We start from the raw sequence: 8335 nt of genomic DNA on the forward strand, positions 1-8335 counted from the left end.
TGGGGAGGGCAGGGTAGGGAGGGAGGACTTTTCATTATTTTGATCTTAGAAACCCCAGTGGATATCGACTAAAGGCAGTACTGCCTTCCTGGGAAGTGTTTGGAAATGGATAAGAGCATTTCTGTTCTCACCCTGGCTGCAGTTGTTGGACTGGAAATGCTAACATCCTGAAACTCTTGGGACCTCCACACACAACGAAGAATTGTCCAGGCCAGCATGCTCTGAGCGTTCCCACTGAGGAAGAATAAAAGAAGTTCTCATAGTGGGGAACATAAAAAACTTCTTTGTGCATTTTTCTGAACATTAATCAATAATCCATTAACTCAGGGAAGCTGAATGCTCTTCACACAGAATCCAAAACAAATTGACAGATATCCTCTGGCAAGAACTCTGGAGAGACTGTGTGGCCTTGGACAAGGCGTTTCATTTCCTTAGGCCTCAGTTTCTCCATCTTTATAGCACTAACATTCTATAACTTCTTAATTCCTCTCCTCAGAAAGGAGAAATACCTTGTAAAAATCAAGGCTTGGGGCTTCCCTGGCGGCGCAGTGGTTGAGAATCTGCCTGCCAATGCAGGGGACACGGGTTCGAGCCCTGGTCTGGGAAGATCCCACATGCCGTGGAGCAACTAGGCCCGTGAGCCACAACTACTGAGCCTGCGCGTCTGGAGCCTGTGCCCCGCAACAAGAGAGGCCGCGACAGTGAAAGGCCTGTGCACCGCAATGAAGAGTAGCCCCCGCTTGCCGCAACTAGAGAAAGCCCTCGCACAGAAACGAAAACCCAACACAGCCAAAAATAAATAAATAAATAAATAAATGTATTAAAAAAAAAAAAAAAAATCAAGGCTTCGAAAGCCTTTGTTTTTCTCATTTTGTGTATGGCAGATACATGTACTGTAGTTAACCGAAATGCATATGGCAAAGCTTAAATCAAAAGTATACAGAAGCATACTTTATTGACTCTACCGACTATAGCTAATAATACAGTGTTGCATATTTGAAAGTAAATCTTGTAAGTTCTCATCACAGGAAAAAAATTTTTGTAACTATGTAGAGTTATGGACGTTAACTAGGCTTATTGTGGAGATCATTTTGCAATATTTACAAACATGGAATCATTATGTTGTACACCAGAAACCATACAATGTTATATGTCAATTATACCTCAATTTAAAAAAAGTATACAGAAGGGACTTCCCTGGTGGTCCAGCGGTTAAGACTCCATGCTTCCACTGCAGGGGGCATGGGTTCGATCCCAGGTCAGGGAACTAAGATCCCGCATGTTACGTCACGCAGCCAAAAAATAAAAGGTATACAGAAGCAAATGATCCCAGAATGTTTTTGATAAAGTATGATTTTAGCTATTTAGCATTTTCTATGGAAATATATTTGACTTTTTCAGAGTCAAACAACAAAAATGTAGGCAAGACCATGGTAGGCCAACCTTCCTACTGGCTTAAAAAAAAAAGGTTGTTAGGGAATAAAACAAGCATAATTCTAAGTCACGGTCAAGGTGAACATAATTGGTCCAGAAAGCGGTGGCTCTAAGAGGCGTTGCCCCAGAGTGAGACTTGTTTATTAGAATATAAATTTGAAAATATTACTCACCTTCCTTCTTCTTCTATTTTATGCGTGAATTATTCCCAAGATAGTTATTAGCAGTCTTTTTTTTTCCTAAAAGAGACACTCCTTCATCCTTTCAAGGAGACTATTAACTGCCTTTTTTGTTTGTTTGTTTTGCTTTATGACTCTGAAATTAAAAGGAAAAACGTGTAACTAGACTGCTCATGCTGGAAACTTGAACTTCATGATGTTGGATTTCAGGCTTGTTGTTTTTGTCTTATCCCTTTAGAAAGGCTCTGTTTTGTTTGGCTTTATATTCTCATTCTGGAAGAACTAAGCGCTTTCCATTGCTATCTGTGACTTGTGGCCTTTATTACACTCATTCGTTTTGGTAGAAATGATGACCCAAGAAGGTTGGAATTTGACCCCAGAAAATGACAAGGGAATGACGGAACTGGTTTTGACCATAGGGTTAGTGCCCTGCTGGTCCAGGGCAGGATGGGCATCAGCAGTGGAAAAGCACTGGGCTTTGACACCAGCCCCCCTCTTGGCCTCACATTTGCACCGCCCCTACTGCTCCCAGCAGTGGAGCGAGGGAGATGGAGGAATCAGTACTTGCTGGGCCTCCTATGGGCCAGGTGCTCTCAACTGATCATCTTACCTGGCTTGCAAGTGAGGCATTATCACCCTTACTCTGAGGACTCAGAAGCTCACAGTGATTCAACAACTTGCCCAAGACCATACAGCTTGGCTTCAAATTGACTTCTATCAGTTTCCGAATGTTAATCATGTAATTTCTTACTTTTGATGTATATGAAATTATAGACAGTTCTTGAGGCCTTGTCTGTGTGAGGCAAGTATTATGTAAAATGTCTGTATGGCATTGTTTGTTTATATATATTGTATGAGGCACAGAAGTGACTGAGGCTGACCCAGCCCTGGCTCTGGAGGCTCTCTGGGGAAACCTGGGGGACTCCTTGGTCATCCCAATCCAGTAGGGTGCAGTCTAGTGTGGTGGCTACAACTCAAGTCCTGGCTTTGCCACTTACCATCTAAGTGACCTTGGGAAAATTTTTATACTTTGTCATCCTCTGTTTTCCTCATCTGTAGAATGGAGATAATACTAGTACCCACCTCACAGGATTGCTATGAAGAGGAAATGAGATACTGTAAGATATGTTTAGCATAGAAAGTTATTATCATTCTGATCTGTCTCCTGCTATTCAAGGTACCCTTATAAGAGCCTCCACCTCCTGAAGCTGTCAGAATGACTGAGGGAGGGGGATGAGAGGAAAACTCAGGCCTGAGGATGGGGGAGAAGAGACTAGAATGGCAGCCTACCTGACCCAGACTATATCCCTCCACCCCAGGCCTGGGTAATAGGTACCCTAATTCTAGTCTGAGGGTGAATCACAGCCCAGAGATGGCATTTCCTTCTGTCCCCCTCCTAGAATAGAGCCAGATGTCAGAGGGGCTCTCAAATGAGAGCATCAACACTCTGAGCTGATTGTTAAAGTTTTTTTCAGGAAAACAACACTTTCCCCCTTTTGTTCCTCTTCTGGACCAACACTGAAGTGAGTTGTGATGGACATAGGCTTAAGTGGAGTATCCATCATCTGACATTTGACTGTAATTATATTGCTCAGATTAGAACTAAGTAAACACTGGATTTTTTTTTTTACTATGGACAAATGCATCTTATTTCTTACTCAGCATATTTGTCTCAGTTGATTCATTCAATAAGTGTGTATGAAGTGTGTTCTCCATATGAGGCACAGCATGGCACCCAAAGAGCTCCTGCCCTCAAACATCACACGGTCTAGGGGAGGAGACAAGAATTAAACAAGAGGAAACAAGTGAGGTGAAGGCTGAGTTAGGGGACATTCAGGCTGGTGGGGCAGCAATAGCAGCAACAGAATCCAGACTAAGGTGTCAGGAAAGTTTAAACTAAACAAGGGGCTCCAACTCTGCCTTAATCTATCCTAGCAGCCTCCCCAGGGGCCCAGCTTCCCTGTGGATGTCAGATGGCTGCAGCAGTAGAGAGTGTCTCACTGCAGGCCCTCTGCTCCCAAAGACCTGGGAAACCTCTTCACTCTTTTGCTTCCAAATCCTCACAAAGATGGCCAAGCTTCTAAGAAATAGTTTCTAGGGAAAACCAGGGAACAAGGAGAATAATGCCAAAAAAAAGTTGCAAGAAGAAAAAGTTTTCATGCCTCTGTAGGGAAAGATAAACTTCTCCTCTACTCTCTTAGGTTCAGTACCTGGACCGTGCAAATTAAACTGACAAAAGGCAGTTTAATAAGATGAAAAAAAGTATTTAATTACACACTTATGCACAGGCGTTCACAAGGAAATGTGACTCAAGGAGGTGTAAGAATTGGGGGCTTATATATCTTCTTAATAAAGTATGGAGAAGAGGCTAAACAAAGTAAAAAGGGGTTTGGGGCCTCTTGGGGGGTGGGTAAGTTCTGGGAGGTGACTAGGGCATATGTGGTGGATAAAAGTTGTTTAGTAAGGTTTGTTATGCAGATAAGGGTCCTCTCAGGTGACAAGAATTTTCTCCCTAGTAGTTCTTTTCCTGGTACTAGAGACAGAGACACGTTTAGAAATGGAAATTTATGTTACCTTTACAAAGGGAAATTTATACTCTGCTTTTAGGTAGGAAGGGACAGGGCAGAGAGATAATTGCTCTCAGCTCAAAACAATCCTAAAAAAAGTGGCATATTTTGGGGTTACATACTCTGATCACCTTCATTGGGCCATGTTTAAGTATTGAGCATTGTGCTTAGAACCTTTATATCTATATTGCATTATATCATTTCTTTTTTCTTCTATTTTCTTTTCCAGTTTTATTGAGATATAATTGACATACAGCACTGCATAACTTTAAGGCATACAACATCATGATCTGACTTACATACATCATGAAACTATTACCACAATAGGTTTAGTGAACATCCATTGTCTCATATAGATACATCACATATCGTTTGTTTTTCACAACAACTCTATGAGGTAGGTATTATTGATATGCCCATTTTTTTCAGGTAAGAAAATTGAGGCTAGAGAGGTGAAATGAATAGGTCATAAACCTAGCCAATGGCAGAGCTAGGATTTGAACCTAGGAAAATGAAAAAATTAATTGATCATTTCTTAGTAAGGGCAATTTTTTTGCAGGAGTGGAGGTGGGAGATATTATTGTTCCTAAAAAGGGGTCTTTAGGGAGAATCAAGAAAGGGATCCTTGGGAGGAATTGTAAATCCTTCAGCATCTGGTAGTGCTGGTCACAGGAAGAGCCCAATAAATACGAATGGAGTAAAACAGTGAGGGAGGGCATGAAGAACAGAGTGAGGGAATGAGTCTCAGATGGTCTCTCTCAACTTATCAGGACCCATGCAGGCTTTTCTCCTACCAATCCTAGTCACAGGCCAACTGGCTGTATCTTCTTCTCTTGCATGTTACATCTCCCAGGAATCTGGGAAGTATGGTGGTTGGTTTCCCCCACTCTCTCTGGTCCCTGAAATCCTGACTTTCACAGCGCTGGCTGTGGCTGGAACTCAGTCTCCATGGCTTCTCCAGACGATGCTTCCCTGGAAGACAAGACCATAAGATCTTTCATTTCAAGCATCAGAAGATTATAATAAATAGCAAATACGAGGAAGTTATAGAGGCTGTGTAACCGTCCCAAGATCCTCTGGAAATGGCCCACCTTTAGCTCCTGACGTCCTATAGCATTGTCTTCCCAGAGTCAGATGACAGCCTTGCCACTTGCTACCTGGGTGATCTTGGGCAGTTATTTAACCTCCCAGACCACGTCTGTAAAATGCACCTACTTCTTCAGGTTGGAGTTAACACTCAAGAAGTTTGTATATTTGAAAGTCTTAACACAGAGAAACTGCTAAATAAATGTCATATAGACTGAATTGTACCCCCCGCCCTCCAAATTCAGATGTTAAAGCCCAACCGTCAATATGACTATATTTGGAAATAGGCCTTTAAAGAGGGAATTAAGCATAAATGAGGTCATAAGGGTTGGGCCCTAATCCAGTATGACTGGTGTCTTATAACAAAAGAAAGAGACACCAGGGGTACATTAACAGAGAAAAGACAATTTGAGGGCATAGTGGCCAACTACAAGCCAAGGAGAGAGGTTTAGGAGAAACCAAATCTGTTGATACCGTGATCTCGGACTTCTCACAGTCTCCAGAACTGTGAGAAAACAAATTCCTGTTGTTAAGCCACCCTATTTGGAGTATTTTGTTATGCAACCCTAGCTGACGAATGCACATGTTAATTACACTTCTTTTTCTTTCCTTGTTTTTTGAACACACTCAGACATTCAAAGGCAAATCAGAATTTGAACTAGAAAAATTTGACCTGCTTGAGCCCAGCTTGAGCCACTAGGACTCAAAACTTGGAAAGACAGCAAAGGGTGGGCAGTCTGTCTTCTCAGTGTCATAGTGAAACACTCTTTACAGGCCTGCCAAGAATTATTGAATGGTCTACGCTGAGTAGTGGGCCTTTGCTTGAGTTTCTGTTTACTATTGACCAAAGGCCACTTTGAAGTTACACCAGAACCTATAGACTTGTATCCTGTAGAGATGTAAATGAATTCTGAAAGGTAGAAAACATAATCCTCAAGTTATGGTTCTATTGCTTGTAGGACAACCAATTTTTTGTCTAATCCAACCATCTCATGCCAACATTCTTTCTCCAATGCCTGTATAATTCCAATTCCTCTAATTCTCTTTGGAATCAGTTTTACCACCCTTCGCTAATGAATTGAATAAATCTCCAACATGTGTTCATTCTATACTTTTATAAGAGTTATATTTTTGACTTTTTGAAGAGTATACTTTAAGTGCAAGGAATTCTAGTATTTCTAGAATATAAAAATCATACTTCAAGGTAATATAAGGCCTTCTTGGATTGTAATTTGCTTTTTTATTTCTAGGTTTTCTCTGTTTCCATATTAGCAGTTTTAAAGCACCAAGGTTCAGGAAGCATAATAATCTATTAGTTACAGAAGAATTTGATTCCCTCAACAGACAGAGCAAACCTGAAGCCAAATGGTTTTCATCTTTTATTTACTCCTTCTCTCCTTTCCACCTTGCCATGTACTGACAGAGCCCTTTAATCTGGGGTTTTTATTCTAGTTCTTTGTCTCAGGTGGTGGGAAATATCTGACAGGATACAAGGTATGAATGACAGCAAGAGGTTCCTCCAAGGCCAGTTGTATTGAAATAGGGGATGGAAGCTTTAACCTAGTGGCTTTTGGACTGTAGTTCTTGGGCTTTGCATCTACTTCCCTAAACTTTCCCTCTCTCTGCCTCTCCTCCCCATAAATACACGTCAGCCAGAACAACTCCATTTATACACTAAGGTTCAGGTAAGATTTCATTTGAATGATCCGTTTCTTAGGAGATTCATTTAACCCAAAGAAATGAAGTTTTAATGATGGCAGAGGCAACTGTGGTATAGTGGGAAGAATCCTGACGTTAAGACACATGGTAAGTCCTTGCTTTGCCCTTTACCACCTGTGTAATCTTGTGCAGATTACTTGATTTCACAGAGTCTTGAGGTCCATATTTATAACACTACCTTGCAAGAGAATTGTGAGTGTTAAGAGAGATCACGTAAAGTGACGTGTGATTGTGAAGCGTCGCTATGAACAACTTTTCAGGCATTGCCAACATGCAATGGAGGAGATGTTTGGGGACCATAGGAGGAGCCCCTAGAACTCCTCAAATCATGCCAATTAGGTGGCCACCTAGTCATATGGCTATTGATTTTAACCTTAGCATATGAGCAATTGCTCCCTCACTAACTTATATTCCTTTTGCCACCCATCTGGTTCTCCAGTTTCTAATTAAAATTTGGAAGTTTCATGGAAACTCGGCAGGAACAGTTTTTATGAAATGTTTTCTCCAGTGAAGCAGATTGTGCTGCTCATCCGAGTCAGTTCTCAAATGAATTTAACTCTCAGCCCTGCAGCCTTCATACGGAAAGGCAAGGAAGGCAAAAATGGAGGTGTGATGAACGGTGCCAACTGGACTGTCTCATGCTTCTGACTCATTTCAGAACCATTATAATGTCAATAGAAACATCCCCTCTATCCCCATATTTTTTGCAAGGAAATGCTATTAGTAAAACAAGGTCCAGAGAGAAGCAGCCCATTAACACCGTGCTCAGGCTTAAAGACAAAGCAGGGATAAACATACAGAGATCCCTTGGTCACTGGATGAAAGGGAAGAAGTAGCATTGGAAAGATGGGAAGGGAAAAGTCTATGTACGTAAAGTAGGGCAGATATCACACAATTATAAATAGCTATTAATTACTAAACATTTACTATGTTCCTGACACTGTGTTTAGACATAAATTATCTTGTTTGATCCTCACAATTGCTGTATTAGTCAGGGTAGGCTAACTGCCATAACAAACAATCCCCAAATCTCAATAACTTAATAAGGTAAAGGCTAATTGCTTACTCACGTCCCCATCCTCCCCAGGACCTTGAAGTTCTTTACTGGACTCCATATCCTCCAGCAGGTGAGGGGAGAGGGAGAGAGTGCTTGTGGGGAGGATCCCATGGGAGGGTTCCTTTTTTTATTATTTTTTATTATTTTTTATTTTTTGGCTGTGTTGGGTCTTCGTTGCTGTGTGCTGGCTTTCTCTAGTTGCTGCGAGCGGGGGCTACTCTTTGTTGCGGTAAGCGGGCTTCTCACTGTGGTGGCTTCTCTTGTTGCAGAGCACGGGCTCTAGGCATGCGGGC

At 41.6% G+C, this 8335-nt stretch overlaps 1 protein-coding gene across 2 annotated transcripts in view; it reads left to right on the forward strand.

Annotated features, from left to right (window-relative positions):
• The window catches only part of LOC309604781 (uncharacterized protein), a 138335-nt gene that overhangs the window by 109502 nt on the left and 20498 nt on the right, over positions 1-8335 (forward strand). The window contains exon 7 of one of the 2 annotated variants that reach the window (XR_014231039.1): positions 143-3006. The exons of the other annotated variant lie outside the window; for it this stretch is intronic. The gene's annotated coding sequence lies outside the window, so the exon portion shown is untranslated. Of the gene's footprint in view, positions 1-142; positions 3007-8335 lie in introns of those variants that run through there. 2 annotated transcript variants of the gene reach the window in all.

The sequence above is a fragment of the Balaenoptera borealis genome (genome assembly GCF_965194805.1).
Source record: "Balaenoptera borealis genome assembly, chromosome: 10".
In the NCBI taxonomy this organism is placed as follows: Eukaryota; Metazoa; Chordata; class Mammalia; order Artiodactyla; family Balaenopteridae; genus Balaenoptera; species Balaenoptera borealis.